General features: G+C 43.5%; 1 pseudogene; it reads left to right on the plus strand.

Moving 5' to 3' along the window:
• Nucleotides 1-18,192, plus strand: part of LOC106597987 (kinesin-like protein KIF13A) — a 266,725-nt pseudogene that overhangs the window by 151,120 nt on the left and 97,413 nt on the right.

The following is an 18,192-nucleotide window of genomic DNA, read 5'->3' on the forward strand; positions in this document are numbered from 1 at the left end:
TGGAGTCATGGTTATAGAGGTGTAGTGTGATGGAGTCATGGTTATAGAGGTGTATTGTGATGGAGTCATGGTTATAGAGGGTAGTGTGATGGAGTCATGGTTATAGAGGTGTAGTGTGATGGTGTCATGGTTATAGAGGTGTAGTGTGATGGAGTCATGTTATATGATGGAGTCATGGTTATAGAGGTATAGTGTGATGGAGTCATGGTTATAGAGGTATATTGTGATGGACTCATGGTTATAGAGGTGTAGTGTGATGGAGTCATGGTTATAGAGGTATATTGTGATGGAGTCATGGTTATAGAGGTGTAGTGTGATGGAGTCATGGTTATAGATGTGTATTGTGATGGAGTCATGGTTATAGAGGTGTAGTGTGATGGAGTCATGGTTATAGAGGTGTAGTGTGATGGAGCCCTGGTTATAGAGGTGTAGTGTGATGGAGTCATGGTTATAGAGGTGTAGTGTGATGGAGTCATGGTTATATAGGTGTATTGTGATGGAGTCATGGTTATAGAGATGTAGTGTGATGGAGTCATGGTTATAGAGGTGTATTGTGATGGATTCATGGTTATAGAGGTGTATTGTGATGGAGTCATGGTTATAGAGGTGTATTGTGATGGAGTCATGGTTATAGAGGTGTAGTGTGATGGAGTCATGGTTATAGAGGTGTAGTGTGATGGAGTTATGGTTATAGAGGTGTATTGTGATGGAGTCATGGTTATAGAGGGTGTATTGTGATGGAGTCATGGTTATAGAGGTGTAGTGTGATGGAGTCATGGTTATAGAGGTGTAGTGTGATGGTGTCATGGTTATAGAGGTGTATTGTGATGGAGTCATGGTTATAGAGGTATATTGTGATGGAGTCATGGTTATAGAGGTGTAGTGTGATGGAGTCATGGTTATAGAGGTGTAGTGTGATGGAGTCATGGTTATAGAGGTGTACTGTGATTGAGTCATGGTTATATGATGGAGTCATGGTTATAGAGGTGTAGTGTGATGGAGTCATGGTTATAGAGGTATATTGTGATGGAGTCATGGTTATAGAGGTGTAGTGTGATGGAGTCATGGTTATAGATGTGTATTGTGATGGAGTCATGGTTATAGAGGTGTAGTGTGATGGAGTCATGGTTATAGAGGTGTAGTGTGATGGAGCCCTGGTTATAGAGGTGTAGTGTGATGAGTCATGGTTATAGAGGTGTAGTGTGATGGAGTCATGGTTATAGAGGTGTATTGTGATGGAGTCATGGTTATAGAGGTGTAGTGTGATGGAGTCATGGTTATAGAGGTATATTGTGATGGAGTCATGGTTATAGAGGTGTAGTGTGATGGAGTCATGGTTATAGAGGCGTATTGTGATGGAGTCATGGTTATAGAGAGCGTATTGTGATGGAGTCATGGTTATAGAGGTGTATTGTGATGGAGTCATGGTTATAGAGGTGTAGTGTGATGGAGTCATGGTTATAGAGGTATATTGTGATGGAGTCATGGTTATAGAGGTGTAGTGTGATGGAGTCATGGTTATAGAGGCGTATTGTGATGGAGTCATGGTTATAGAGGTGTATTGTGATGGAGTCATGTTATAGAGGTGTATTGTGATGGAGTCATGGTTATAGAGGCGTATTGTGATGGAGTCATGGTTATAGAGGTATAGTGTGATGGAGTCATGGTTATAGAGGTGTAGTGTGATGGAGTCATGGTTATAGAGGTGTAGTGTGATGGAGTCATGGTTATAGAGGTGTAGTGTGATGGAGTCATGGTTATAGAGGTATAGTGTGATGGAGTCATGGTTATAGAGGTATAGTGTGATGGAGTCATGGTTATAGAGGTATATTGTGATGGACTCATGGTTATAGAGGTGTAGTGTGATGGAGTCATGGTTATAGAGGTATATTGTGATGGAGTCATGGTTATAGAGGTGTATTGTGATGGAGTCATGGTTATATGATGGTGTCATGGTTATAGAGGTGTAGTGTGATGGAGTCATGGTTATATGATGCAGTCATGGTTATAGAGGTGTATTGTGATGGAGTCATGGTTATAGAGGTGTAGTGTGATGGAGTCATGGTTATAGAGGTGTAGTGTGATTGAGTCATGGTTATATGATGGAGTCATGGTTATAGAGGTGTAGTGTGATGGAGTCATGTTTATAGAGGTGTAGTGTGATGGAGTCATGGTTATAGAGGTGTAGTGTGATGGAGTCATGGTTATAGAGTTGTATTGTGATGGAGTCATGGTTATAGAGGTGTAGTGTGATGGTGTCATGGTTATAGAGGTGTAGTGTGATGGAGTCATGGTTATATGATGGAGTCATGGTTATAGAGGTATAGTGTGATGGAGTCATGGTTATAGAGGTGTAGTGTGATGGAGTCATGGTTATAGAGGTATATTGTGATGGACTCATGGTTATAGAGGTGTAGTGTGATGGAGTCATGGTTATAGAGGTATATTGTGATGGAGTCATGGTTATATGATGTGTCATGGTTATAGAGGTGTAGTGTGATGGAGTCATGGTTATATGATGGAGTCATGGTTATAGAGGTGTAGTGTGATGGAGTCATGGTTATAGAGGTGTATTGTGATGGACTCATGGTTATAGAGGTATATTGTGATGGAGTCATGGTTATAGAGGTGTAGTGTGATGGAGTCATGGTTATAGAGACGTATTGTGATGGAGTCATGGTTATAGAGGTGTATTGTGATGGAGTCATGGTTATAGAGGTGTATTGTGATGGAGTCATGGTTATAGAGGCGTATTGTGATGGAGTCATGGTTATAGAGGCGTATTGTGATGGAGTCATGGTTATAGAGGCGTATTGTGATGGATTCATGGTTGTAGAGGTATAGTGTGATGGAGTCATGGTTATAGAGGTGTAAGTGTGATGGAGTCATGGTTATAGAGGTGTAGTGTGATGGAGTCATGGTTATAGAGGTGTATTGTGATGGAGTCATGGTTATAGAGGGTAGTGTGATGGAGTCATGGTTATAGAGGTGTAGTGTGATGGTGTCATGGTTATAGAGGTGTAGTGTGATGGAGTCATGGTTATATAGGTGTAGTGTGATGGAGTCATGGTTATAGAGGTGTAGTGTGATGGAGTCATGGTTATAGAGGTATAGTGTGATGGAGTCATGGTTATAGAGGTATAGTGTGATGGAGTCATGGTTATAGAGGTATATTGTGATGGACTCATGGTTATAGAGGTGTAGTGTGATGGAGTCATGGTTATAGAGGTATATTGTGATGTAGTCATGGTTATAGAGGTGTAGTGTGATGGAGTCATGGTTATAGAGGTATATTGTGATGGAGTCATGGTTATAGAGGTGTAGTGTGATGGAGTCATGGTTATAGAGGTATATTGTGATGGAGTCATGGTTATAGAGGTGTAGTGTGATGGAGTCATGGTTATAGAGGTGTAGTGTGATGGAGTCATGGTTATAGAGGTGTAGTGTGATTGAGTCATGGTTATATGATGGAGTCATGGTTATAGAGGTGTAGTGTGTATGGAGTCATGTTTATAGAGGTGTAGTGTGATGGAGTCATGGTTATAGAGGTGTAGTGTGATGGAGTCATGGTTATATGATGGAGTCATGGTTATAGAGGTATAGTGTGATGGAGTCATGGTTATAGAGGTGTAGTGTGATGGAGTCATGGTTATAGAGGTATATTGTGATGGACTCGGTTATAGAGGTGTAGTGTGATGGAGTCATGGTTATAGAGGTATATTGTGATGGAGTCATGGTTATATGATGGTGTCATGGTTATGGAGGTGTAGTGTGATGGAGTCATGGTTATATGATGCAGTCATGGTTATAGAGGTGTATTGTGATGGAGTCATGGTTATAGAGGTGTAGTGTGATGGAGTCATGGTTATAGAGGTGTATTGTGATGGAGTCATGGTTATATGATGGTGTCATGGTTATAGAGGTGTAGTGTGATGGAGTCATGGTTATATGATGCAGTCATGGTTATAGAGGTGTATTGTGATGGAGTCATGGTTATAGAGGTGTAGTGTGATGCAGTCATGGTTATAGAGGTGTATTGTGATGGAGTCATGGTTATAGAGTTGTAGTGTGATGGAGTCATGGTTATAGAGGTGTAGTGTGATGGAGTCATGGTTATAGAGGTGTAGTGTGATGGAGTCATGGTTATATAGGTGTAGTGTGATGGAGTCATGGTTATAGAGGTGTAGTGTGATGGAGTCATGGTTATAGAGGCGTATTGTGATGGAGTCATGGTTATAGAGGTGTATTGTGATGGAGTCATGGTTATAGAGGTGTATTGTGATGGAGTCATGGTTATAGAGGTGTAGTGTGATGGAGTCATGGTTATAGAGGTATATTGTGATGGACTCATGGTTATAGAGGTGTAGTGTGATGGAGTCATGGTTATAGAGGTGGAGTGTGATGGAGTCATGGTTATAGAGCTGTAGTGTGATGGAGTCATGGTTATAGAGGTGTAGTGTGATGGAGTCATGGTTATAGAGGTGTATTGTGATGGAGTCATGGTTATAGAGGTGTATTGTGATGGAGTCATGGTTATAGAGGTGTATTGTGATGGAGTCATGGTAATAGAGGTGTATTGTATGGAGTCATGGTTATAGAGGTGTAGTGTGATGGAGTCATGGTTATAGAGGTGTATTGTGATGGAGTCATGGTAATGGAGGTGTAGTGTGATGGAGTCATGGTTATAGAGGTGTAGTGTGATGGATTCATGGTTATAGAGGTGTATTGTGATGGAGTCATGGTTATAGAGGCGTATTGTGATGGAGTCATGGTTATAGAGGCGTATTGTGATGGAGTCATGGTTATAGAGGTGTATTGTGATGGAGTCATGGTTATAGAGGTGTAGTGTGATGGAGTAATGGTTATAGAGGTGTATTGTGATGGAGTCATGGTTATAGAGGTGTAGTGTGATGGAGTCATGGTTATAGAGGTGTAGTGTGATGGAGTCATGGTTATAGAGGCGTATTGTGATGGAGTCATGGTTATAGAGGTATAGTGTGATGGAGTCATGGTTATAGAGGTGTAGTGTGATGGAGTCATGGTTATAGAGGTGTAGTGTGATGGAGTCATGGTTATAGAGGTGTACCCTATGCTTGTTTTCTCCATCCATAGTTCCTCCATCCATAGTCCTTCCATCCATAGTCCTTCCATCCATAGTCCTTCCATCCATAGTCCTTCCATCCATAGTCTCCTCCATCCATAGTCTCCTCCATCCATAGTCCTTCCATCCATAGTCCTTCCATCCATAGTCCTTCCATCCATAGTCCCTCCATCCAAAGTCTCCTCCATCCATAGTCCCCTCCATCCATAGTCTCCTCCATCAATAGTCCCCTCCATCAATAGTCTCCTCCATCCATAGTCTCCTCCATCCATAGTCCCTCCATCCATAGTCCCTCCATCCATAGTCTCCTCCATCCATAGTCCCCTCCATCCATAGTCTCCTCCATCCATAGTCCCTCCATCCATAGTCTCCTCCATCCATAGTCCATCCATCCATAGTCTCCTCCATCCATAGTCCATCCATCCATAGTCTCCTCCATCCATAGTCTCCTCCATCCATAGTCCCTCCATCCATAGTCTCCTCCATCCATAGTCTCCTCCATCCATAGTCTCCTCCATCCATAGTCTCCTCCATCCATAGTCTCCTCCATCCATAGTCTCCTCCATCCATAGTCTCCTCCATCCATAGTCCATCCATCCATAGTCTCCTCCATCCATAGTCTCCTCCATCCATAGTCCCTCCATCCATAGTCTCCTCCATGCATAGTCCCTCCATCCATAGTCTCCTCCATGCATAGTCCCCTCCATCCATATCCCCTGTCAGTCAGTCAGTCCACCCCACCGCTGCCTGCCTGCTGTGACCCAGTTGAATGATCACATGATAGAACTGAGCCACATGCTGATACTTCCTGAATGAGTTGTTATAGAGACTGCCTGTTTAAAGGTATTTACTATGCTCTCTGAGAGGTGGACAGTACACAGACATCCTCTCTCTCTCCATCCCTCTCTCTCCCCCCCTCTCTCTCTAGGACATTGAGGTGTTGATGTCGGAGGGGAATAAGTCGCGGACGGTGGCGGCCACCAATATGAATGAGGAGAGCAGTCGTTCCCACGCCCGTTTTCAGCATCATCGTCACACAGACACTCTACGACCTGAAGTCTGGGGTCAGTGTCAGGGCACACACACACACACACCACCACCATGTCATCCCTCAGAACTCACACCACCATTTTACTTTAAAAGACAAGGATTCTCTTAATGACCTGTCGTTAGACAATACACAGTAATGTATCTTAACAACAGTTTGTGTTATTACTGTTGTAATGAGAGGTTAAAGGACTGACCTTTGAATTCAGAGCTTCTAACTACTAGCATATTAATCTCTCTTCGTTTGGTCTGTTTGGGGAATGTTTTGTTGTGTGTGTGTGTGTGTGTGTGTGTGTGTGTGTGTGTGTGTGTGTGTGTGTGTGTGTGTGTGTGTCAGAACTCAGGGGAGAAGGTGAGCAAGATGAGCCTGGTGGATCTGGCTGGTAGTGAGCGTGTGTCTAAAACTGGAGCTGCAGGGGAGAGGCTGAAGGAGGGCAGCAACATCAACAGGTAAGTCTCCTCCTGTTAACATCCAATACCTCTACTGTTTAGATGTCTCCTCCAGTTAACATCCAATACCTCTACTGTTTAGATGTCCCCTCCAGTTAACATCCAATACCTCTACTGTTTAGATGTCTCCTCCAGTTAACATCCAATACCTCTACTGTTTAGATGTCTCCTCCAGTTAACATCCAATACCTCTACTGTTTAGATGTCTCCTCCAGTTAACATCCAATACCTCTACTGTTTAGATGTCTCCTCCCGTTAACATCCAATACCTCTACTGTTTAGATGTCTCCTCCCGTTAACATCCAATACCTCTACTGTGTAGATGTCTCCTCCAGTTAACATCCAATACCTCTACTGTTTAGATGTCCCCTCCAGTTAACATCCAATACCTCTACTGTTTAGATGTCTCCTCCAGTTAACATCCAATACCTCTACCGTTTAGATGTCTCCTCCAGTTAACATCCAATAACTCTACTATTTAGATGTCTCCTCCAGTTAACATCCAATACCTCTACTGTTTAGATGTCCCCTCCAGTTAACATCCAATACCTCTACTGTTTAGATGTCTCCTCCTGTTAACATCCAATACCTCTACTGTTTAGATGTCTCCTCCAGTTAACATCCAATACCTCTACTGTTTAGATGTCTCCTCCAGTTAACATCCAATACCTCTACTGTTTAGATGTCTCCTCCAGTTAACATCCAATACCTCTACTGTTTAGATGTCTCCTCCAGTTAACATCCAATACCTCTACTGTTTAGATGTCCCCTCCAGTTAACATCCAATACCTCTACTGTTTAGATGTCTCCTCCAGTTAACATCCAATACCTCTACTGTTTAGATGTCTCCTCCAGTTAACATCCAATACCTCTACTGTTTAGATGTCTCCTCCAGTTAGCATCCAATACCTCTACTGTTTAGATGTCTCCTCCAGTTAACATCCAATACCTCTACTGTTTAGATGTCTCCTCCAGTTAACATCCAATACCTCTACTGTTTAGATGTCCCCTCCCGTTAACATCCAATACCTCTACTGTTTAGATGTCTCCTCCAGTTAACATCCAATACCTCTACTGTTTAGATGTCCCCTCCAGTTAACATCCAATACCTCTACTGTTTAGATGTCCCCTCCAGTTAACATCCAATACCTCTACTGTTTAGGATGTCCCCTCCAGTTAACATCCAATACCTCTACTGTTTAGATGTCTCCTCCAGTTAACATCCAATACCTCTACTGTTTAGATGTCTCCTCCAGTTAACATCCAATACCTCTACTGTTTAGATGTCTCCTCCAGTTAACATCCAATACCTCTACTGTTTAGATGTCTCCTCCAGTTAACATCCAATACCTCTACTGTTTAGATGCTCTCCTCCAGTTAACATCCAATACCTCTACTGTTTAGATGTCTCCTCCCGTTAACATCCAATACCTCTACTGTTTAGATGTCTCCTCCAGTTAACATCCAATACCTCTACTGTTTAGATGTCTCCTCCAGTTAACATCCAATACCTCTACTGTTTAGATGTCTCCTCCAGTTAACATCCAATACCTCTACTGTTTAGATGTCCCCTCCAGTTAACATCCAATACCTCTACTGTTTAGATGTCTCCTCCAGTTAACATCCAATACCTCTACTGTTTAGATGTCCCCTCCAGTTAACATCCAATACCTCTACTGTTTAGATGTCTCCTCCAGTTAACATCCAATACCTCTACTGTTTAGATGTCTCCTCCAGTTAACATCCAATACCTCTACTGTTTAGATGTCTCCTCCAGTTAACATCCAATACCTCTACTGTTTAGATGTCCCCTCCAGTTAACATCCAATACCTCTACTGTTTAGATGTCTCCTCCAGTTAACATCCAATACCTCTACTGTTTAGATGTCTCCTCCAGTTAACATCCAATACCTCTACTGTTTAGATGTCTCCTCCAGTTAACATCCAATACCTCTACTGTTTAGATGTCTCCTCCAGTTAACATCCAATACCTCTACTGTTTAGATGTCTCCTCCAGTTAACATCCAATACCTCTACTGTTTAGATGTCTCCTCCAGTTAACATCCAATACCTCTACTGTTTAGATGTCTCCTCCAGTTAACATCCAATACCTCTACTGTTTAGATGTCCCCTCCAGTTAACATCCAATACCTCTACTGTTTAGATGTCTCCTCCAGTTAACATCCAATACCTCTACTGTTTAGATGTCTCCTCCAGTTAACATCCAATACCTCTACTGTTTAGATGTCTCCTCCAGTTAACATCCAATACCTCTACTGTTTAGATGTCTCCTCCAGTTAACATCCAATACCTCTACTGTTTAGATGTCCCCTCCAGTTAACATCCAATACCTCTACTGTTTTAGATGTCTCCTCCAGTTAACATCCAATACCTCTACTGTTTAGATGTCTCCTCCAGTTAACATCCAATACCTCTACTGTTTAGATGTCTCCTCCAGTTAACATCCAATACCTCTACTGTTTAGATGTCTCCTCCAGTTAACATCCAATACCTCTACTGTTTAGATGTCCCCTCCAGTTAACATCCAATACCTCTACTGTTTAGATGTCCCCTCCAGTTAACATCCAATACCTCTACTGTTTAGATGTCTCCTCCAGTTAACATCCAATACCTCTACTGTTTAGATGTCTCCTCCAGTTAACATCCAATACCTCTACTGTTTAGATGTCCCCTCCAGTTAACATCCAATACCTCTACTGTTTAGATGTCTCCTCCAGTTAACATCCAATACCTCTACTGTTTAGATGTCTCCTCCAGTTAACATCCAATACCTCTACTGTTTGGATGTCTCCTCCAGTTAACATCCAATACCTCTACTGTTTAGATGTCTCCTCCAGTTAACATCCAATACCTCTACTGTTTAGATGTCTCCTCCAGTTAACATCCAATACCTCTACTGTTTAGATGTCTCCTCCAGTTAACATCCAATACCTCTACTGTTTAGATGTCTCCTCCAGTTAACATCCAATACCTCTACTGTTTAGATGTCTCCTCCAGTTAACATCCAATACCTCTACTGTTTAGATGTCTCCTCCAGTTAACATCCAATACCTCTACTGTTTAGATGTCTCCTCCAGTTAACATCCAATACCTCTACTGTTTAGATGTCTCCTCCAGTTAACATCCAATACCTCTACTGTTTAGATGTCCCCTCCAGTTAACATCCAATACCTCTACTGTTTAGATGTCCCCTCCAGTTAACATCCAATACCTCTACTGTTTAGATGTCTCCTCCAGTTAACATCCAATACCTCTACTGTTTAGATGTCTCCTCCAGTTAACATCCAATACCTCTACTGTTTAGATGTCTCCTCCAGTTAACATCAATACCTCTACTGTTTAGATGTCTCCTCCAGTTAACATCCAATACCTCTACTGTTTAGATGTCTCCTCCAGTTAACATCCAATACCTCTACTGTTTAGATGTCTCCTCCAGTTAACATCCAATACCTCTACTGTTTAGATGTCTCCTCCAGTTAACATCCAATACCTCTACTGTTTAGATGTCCCCTCAGTTAACATCCAATACCTCTACTGTTTAGATGTCTCCTCCAAGTTAACATCCAATACCTCTACTGTTTAGATGTCTCCTCCAGTTAACATCCAATACCTCTTACTGTTTAGATGTCTCCTCCAGTTAACATCCAATACCTCTACTGTTTAGATGTCTCCTCCAGTTAACATCCAATACCTCTACTGTTTAGATGTCTCCTCCAGTTAACATCCAATACCTCTACTGTTTAGATGTCTCCTCCAGTTAACATCCAATACCTCTACTGTTTAGATGTCTCCTCCAGTTAACATCCAATACCTCTACTGTTTAGATGTCCCCTCCAGTTAACATCCAATACCTCTACTGTTTAGATGTCTCCTCCAGTTAACATCCAATACCTCTACTGTTTAGATGTCTCCTCCAGTTAACATCCAATACCTCTACTGTTTAGATGTCTCCTCCAGTTAAGCATCCAATACCTCTACTGTTTAGATGTCTCCTCCAGTTAACATCCAATACCTCTACTGTTTAGATGTCTCCTCCAGTTAACATCCAATACCTCTACTGTTTAGATGTCCCCTCCAGTTAACATCCAATACCTCTACTGTTTAGATGTCCCCTCCAGTTAACATCCAATACCTCTACTGTTTAGATGTCTTCTCCAGTTAACATCCAATACCTCTACTGTTTAGATGTCCCCTCCAGTTAACATCAATACCTCTACTGTTTAGATGTCCCCTCCAGTTAACATCCAATACCTCTACTGTTTAGATGTCCCCTCCAGTTAACATCAATACCTCTACTGTTTAGATGTCTCCTCCAGTTAACATCCAATACCTCTACTGTTTAGATGTCTCCTCCAGTTAACATCCAATACCTACCTACTGTTTAGATGTCTCCTCCAGTTTAACATCCAATATCTACTGTTTAGATGTCTCCTCCAGTTAACATCCAATACCTCTACTGTTTAGATGTTCTCCTCCAGTTAACATCCAATACCTCTACTGTTTAGATGTCCTCCAGTTAACATCCAATACCTCTACTGTTTAGATCTCCCCTCCAGTTAACATCCAATACCTCTACTGTTTAGATGTCTCCTCCAGTTAACATCCAATACCTCTACTGTTTAGATGTCCCCTCCAGTTAACATCCAATACCTCTACTGTTTAGATGTCTCCTCCAGTTAACATCCAATATCCTCTACTGTTTAGATGTCCCCTCCAGTTAACATCCAATACCTCTACTGTTTAGATGTCTCCTCCAGTTAACACATATTCCAATACCTCTACTGTTTAGATGTCCCCTCCAGTTAACATCCAATACCTCTACTGTTTAGATGTCTCCTCCAGTTAACATCCAATACCTCTACTGTTTTAGATGTCCCCTCCAGTTAACATCCAATACCTCTACTGTTTAGATGTCCCTCCAGTTAACATCCAATACCTCTACTGTTTAGATGTCTCCTCCAGTTAACATCCAATACCTCTACTGTTTAGATGCTCTCCTCCTGTTAACATCCAATTCCTCTACTGTTTGGGATGTCTCCTCCAGTTAACATCCAATACCTCTACTGTTTAGATGTCTCCTCCAGTTAACATCCAATACCTCTACTGTTTAGATGTCTCCTCCAGTTAACATCCAATACCTCTACTGTTTAGATGTCTCCTCCAGTTAACATCCAAATACCTCTACTGTTTGATGTTATGTTCAGGTAATGTAATGGGTCATATGATGATACAGTCACTGTAATACAAGAAGTTATCTTAAAACTGTGAAATCCTTTTTTTGACATGTTTTATTGGTTGATTATACTCAGATGCAAGAACATGTATGTATGGATATATCATTGTGGTATGTTGAGTTTTATTTCTCCCTGTGTGTGTCTGTGTGTGTGTGTGTGTGTGTGTGTGTGTGTGTGTGTGTGTGTGTGTGTGTGTGTGTGTGTGTGTGTGTGTGTGTGTGTGTGTGTGTGTGCTGCAGGTCACTTACCACACTGGGCTGTGTGATCTCGCGCTGCGACCAGTCTGCAGGGAAAGGAAGAATAAGTTTTGTTCCTTACCCAGAAGACTCTGTCCTCACCTGGCTCCTCAAGGTCTGTGCTAACACACACCTCCTATCACTCTGGTCCTAGCTGTACTGTCTATTGATCAGGGTACTAACACACACCCTCCTATCCTCTGGTCTAGTCTGTACTGGTTCTATTGATCAGGGTACTAACACACCTCCTATCACTCTGGTCCTGTAGCTGTACTGTCTATTGATCAGGTACTACACACACCTCCTATCACTCTGGTCCCGCTGTACTGGTTCTATTGATCAGGTACTAACACACACCTCCTATCACTCTGGTCCTAGCTGTACTGTCTATTGATCAGGGTACTAACACACATCCTCCTATCACTCTGGTCCTAGCTGTACTGTCTATTGATCAGGGTACTAACACACACCTCCTATCACTCTGGTCCTAGCTGTACTGTCTATTGATCTGGGTACTAACACACACCTCCTATCACTCTGGTCCTAGCTGTAACGTGTCTATTGATCAGGGTACTAACACACACCTCCTATCACTCTGGTCCTAGCTGTACTGTCTATTGATCAGGGTACTAACACACACCTCCTATCACTCTGGTCCTAGCTGTACTGTCTATTGATCAGGGTACTAACACACACCTCCTATCACTCTGGTCCTAGCTGTACTGTCTATTGATCAGGGTACTAACACACACCTCCTATCACTCTGGTCCTAGCTGTACCAAGTGTCTATTGATCAGGTACCAACACACACCTCCTATCACTCTGGTCCTGGCTGTACTGTCTATTGATCGGGTACTAACACACACCTCCTATCACTCTGGTCCTAGCTGTACTGTCTATTGATCAGGTACTCAACACCCTCCTATCACTCTGGTCTTAGCTGTACTGTCTATTGATCAGGTACTAACACACCTCCTATCACTCTGGTCCTAGCTGTACTCTTTGATCAGGGTACTAACACACTCTCCTATCACTCTGGTCCTCGCTGTCGTCTATTGATCAGGGTACTAACACAATTCTCCTATCACTCTGGTCCTAGCTGCTTACTGTCTATTGATCAGGGTACTAACACACACCTCTATCACTCTGGTCCTCGCTGTACATCTGATCAGGTACTAACAGACACCTCCTATCACTCTGGTCCTAGCTGTACTGTCTATTGATCAGGGTACCAATACACACCCCCTATCACTCTGGTCCTAGCTGTACTGTCTATTGATCAGGTACTAACACACCTCCTATCACTCTGGTCCTAGCTGTACTGTTCATTGATCAGGTACTAACACACACCATCACTCTGGTCCTCGCACTGTCTATTGATCAGGTACTAACACCCTCCTATCACTCTGGTCCTGCTGTCCGTCTATTGATCGGGTACCAATACTTCCACCACCCTCTCTCACTCTGGATCTAAGCTGACACTCGGTCTCATTGGATCAGGGTACTAACACACACCTCCTATCACTCTGGTCCTAGCTATACTGTCTGCATGACCAGGGTACTACACACCTCCTATCACTCTGGTCCTAGCTGTACTGTCTATTGATCAGGGTACTAACACACACCTCCTATCACTCTGGTCCTAGCTGTACTGTCTATTGATCAGGATACTAACACACCACTCCTATCACTCTGGTCCTAGCTGTACTGTCTATTGGATCAGGGTACTAACACACCTCCTATCACTCTGGTCCTAGCTGTACTGTCTATTGATCAGGGTACTAACACACACCTCCTATCACTCTGGTCCTAGCTGTACTGTCTATTGATCAGGTACTAACAGACCACCTCCTATCACTCTGGTCCCAGCTGCTTACTGTCTGATCAGGTACTAACACACACCTCCTATCACTCTGGTCCTAGCTGTACTGTCTATTGATCAGGGGTATCTAACATCCACACCTCCTATCACTCTGGTCCTAGCTGTACTGTCTGCCGATTGTCAGGGTACTAACAGACACCTCCTATCACTCTGGTCCTAGCTCTACTGTCTATTGATCAGGGGTACTAACAGACACCTCCTATCACTCTGGTCCTAGCTCTACTGTCTATTGACTCGGGTACTAACACACACCTCCTATCACTCTGGTCCTAGCTGTACTGTCTATTGATCAGGGTACCAACAACACACCTCCTATCACTCTGGTCCTAGCTGTACTGTCTTTCGGGTACTAACACACACCTCCTATCACTCTGGTCCTATGCTGTACTGTCTATTGATCAGGGTACTAACACACACCCTCCTATCACTCTGGTCCTCGCTGTACTGTCTATTGACTCAGGGTACTAACACACCTCCTATCACTCTGGTCCTCGCTGTACTGTCTATTGATCGTGTACTAACACACCCTCCTATCACTCTGGTCCTAGCTGTACTGTCTATTGATCAGGGTTGAAAAATGGCCCCAAAATGCACAGCAGTTTTCCACAAATACTGGTTGGAAGAGTCCCAGAATCAGGAGGGGAATACGTGTCAATTCTGGAATCCCCCGAACCGAATTTGACATCCAATAGTTCTGGACAAAGAAAGTACCCTTTAACATCCCCTAATATTGATTGTTGGTCCTCGCTGTACTGCTAGTAATGGAAGGAATATCAATAACAGTTCTTTCATGTTACAGAACCTACTGCTGTACTAGCTCATACTGTTCACATTCACCAACACTGGAAGTCACATTATAACTGTCTATCAATTCAACTGTTTGTTCCTATCCCTCCCTTGTTGCCAGGACAACCTGGGTGGCAACAGTAAGACGTGTATGATCGCCACGGTGAGCCCAGCAGCTGATAACTACGGGGAGACGTTGTCCACGCTGCTCGCAGACCGCGCCAAGAGGATCGTCAACCACGCCGTCATCACATGAAGACCCCAACGCACGGATCATCAGAGAGCTCCGGGAGGAAGTGGAGAAACTCAGAGTACAGCTCTCTCAGGCTGAGGTAGGAGACACACACACACACACACACACACATCCTGGCTGGTCCGTCCTGACTGGTCCGTCCTGGCTGGTCCTTTTTGACTGGCCCGTCCTGACTGGTCCGTCCTGACTGGTCCGTTCTGACTGGTCCGTCCTGGCTGTTCCGTTTCCCTGACTGGTCGTTCTGACTGATCCGTCCTGGCTGGTCCTTTTTGACTGGCCCGTCCTGGCTGGTCCGTTCTGGCTGGTCCGTCCTGACTGGTCCGTTCTGACTGGTCCGTCATGACTGTCCGTCCTACTGGTCCGTCCTGGCTGGTCCGTCCTGACTGGTCCGTCCTGGCTGGTCCGTTCTTGGCTGGTCCGTTCTGGCTGGTCCGTTCTGGCTGGTCGTTCTGGCTGGTCCGTCCTGGCTGGTCCGTCCTGGCTGGTCCGTTCTGACTGGTCGTGTGTGTCTCTGTGTGTCTATGTTCCAGTCTCTAAAGGCTCCCAGAGCTGTAAGGAGAGGCTTCAGGAGTCAGAGAAGCTGATCCAGGAGATGACTGTTACCTGGGAGCAGAAACTACGCAACACAGAGGAGATCGCGCTACGGTAACCTACACACTCACTCACATTCATTTAGGCACATTCAAATCACATGGAAGCTTCTTGCATCCGGACTAAACCGTTGGTAGTAAATGTCTGTGCAGAGGTAAAATGACTTGTTGTTTGTTATTTTTCCACAGGAGGCGTCAGCAGCAGCTAGAGAGTATGGGGATCTCCCTGGAGACGTCTGGGATCAAAGTTGGAGAGACAAATGCTTCCTGGTCAACCACAACGCAGACCCCGCCCTCAATAAGCTGCTGGTCTACTACCTAAAGGTACACAAGCCACAACAAACATCAACCACAACACTAACCACAACCCCAACACCAACCACAACACCAACACAACACCAACCACACCCACAACACCAACCACAACACCAACCACAACACCAACCCCACCCTCAATGAGCTGCTCTACACCAAAGGTACACAACCACAACACCAACCACAACTCCAACCACAACACCAACTACAACAGCAACACCGACCACAACACCAACACCGACCACAACACCAACTACAACCACAACACCAACCACAACACCAACACCAACACCGACCACAACACCAACCACAACACCGCACCACAACCACAACACCAACCCCACCCTCAATAAGCTGCTGGCTACTACCCAAAGGTACACAACCACAACTACAACCACAACACCAACCACAACACCAACCGCAACACCAACCACATCACCAACCACAACACCAACCACAACACCAACCCCAACACCAACCACAACACCAACCACAACACCAACCACAACACCAACCCCAACACCAACCACAACACCAACCACAACACCAACCACAACACCAACTACAAAACCAACCACAACACCAACACAACCCACAACACCGACCCGCCCTCAATAATCTGCTGGTCTACTACCTAAAGCTATTTCGATTTACACAGAAATCTATTTTTCATGATTATTTTGGTGTCCTCTAGAAAGCCTGGACTCAGGCTGGAAATAAAGCCTGGACTCAGAAGATGCAGTGGGTATTATTATGACAGTACACTTTGCTCAATAAAGAAGAGTAGTAAAGTCAGAGCTAGCAGCTATCAGTAAAGACAGAGCTAGTAGCTATCAGTAAAGTCATTGCTAGTAGCTATCAGTAAAGTCAGAGCTAGCAGCTATCAGTAAAGTCAGAGCTAGTAGCTATCAGTAAAGTCATTGCTAGTGCTATCAGTAAAGTCATTGCTAGTAGCTATCAGTAAAGTCAGAGCTAGTAGCTATCAGTAAAGTCAGAGCTAGTAGCTATCAGTAAAGTCATTGCTAGTAGCTATCAGTAAAGTCAGAGCTAGTAGCTATCAGTAAAGTCAGAGCTAGTAGCTATCAGTAAAGTCAGAGCTAGTAGCTATCAGTAAAGTCAGAGCTAGTAGCTATCAGTAAAGTCATTGCTAGTAGCTATCAGTAAAGTCATTGCTAGTAGCTATCAGTAAAGTCATTGCTAGTAGCTATCAGTAAAGTCAGAGCTAGTAGCTATCAGTAAAGTCAGAGCTAGTAGCTATCAGTAAAGTCATTGCTAGTAGCTATCAGTAAAGTCATTGCTAGTAGCTATCAGTAAAGTCAGAGCTAGTAGCTATTAAAGTCAGAGCCAGTAGCTATCAGCAAAGCCACTGCCAGTAGCCATCAGTAAAGTCAGAGCTAGTAGCTATCAGTAAAGTCAGAGCTAGTAGCTATCAGTAAAGTCATTGCTAGTAGCTATCAGTAAAGTCATTGCTAGTAGCTATCAGTAAAGTCATAGCTAGTAGCTATCAGTAAAGTCATTGCTAGTAGCTATCAGTAAAGTCTTGCTAGTAGCTATCAGTAAAGTCAGAGCTAGCAGCTATCAGTAAAGTCTGTGTAGTAGACAGTACAGTAGGATAATGCTAGCCTGTAGTCTGTGTAGTAGACAGTACAGTAGGATAATGCTAGCCTGTAGTCTGTGTAGTAGACAGTACAGTAGGATAATGTTAGCCTGTAGTCTGTATAGTAGGCAGTACAGTAGGATAATGCTAGCCTGTAGTCTGTATAGTAGACAGTACAGTAGAGATAATGCTAACCTGTAGTCTGTGTAGTAGACAGTACAGTAGGATAATGTTAGCCTGTAGTCTGTATAGTAGACAGTACAGTAGGATAATGTTAGCCTGTAGTCTGTATAGTAGACAGTACAGTAGAATGATGCTAACCTGTAGTCTGTGTAGTAGACAGTACAGTAGAATGATGCTAGCCTGTAGTCTGTGTAGTAGACAGTACAGTGGGATAATGCTAGCCTGTAGTCTGTATAGTAGACAGTACAGTAGGATAATGCTAACCTGTAGTCTGTATAGTAGACAGTACAGTAGGATAATGCTAACCTGTAGTCTGTATAGTAGACAGTACAGTAGGATAATGCTAACCTGTAGTCTGTATAGTAGACAGTACAGTAGGATAATGCTAACCTGTAGTCTGTATAGTAGACAGTACAGTAGGATAATGCTAACCTGTAGTCTGTATAGTAGACAGTACAGTAGGATAATGCTAACCTGTAGTCTGTGTAGTAGACAGT

This window comes from Salmo salar, chromosome ssa02 (assembly GCF_905237065.1).
Source record: "Salmo salar chromosome ssa02, Ssal_v3.1, whole genome shotgun sequence".
Lineage (NCBI taxonomy): Eukaryota > Metazoa > Chordata > Actinopteri > Salmoniformes > Salmonidae > Salmo > Salmo salar.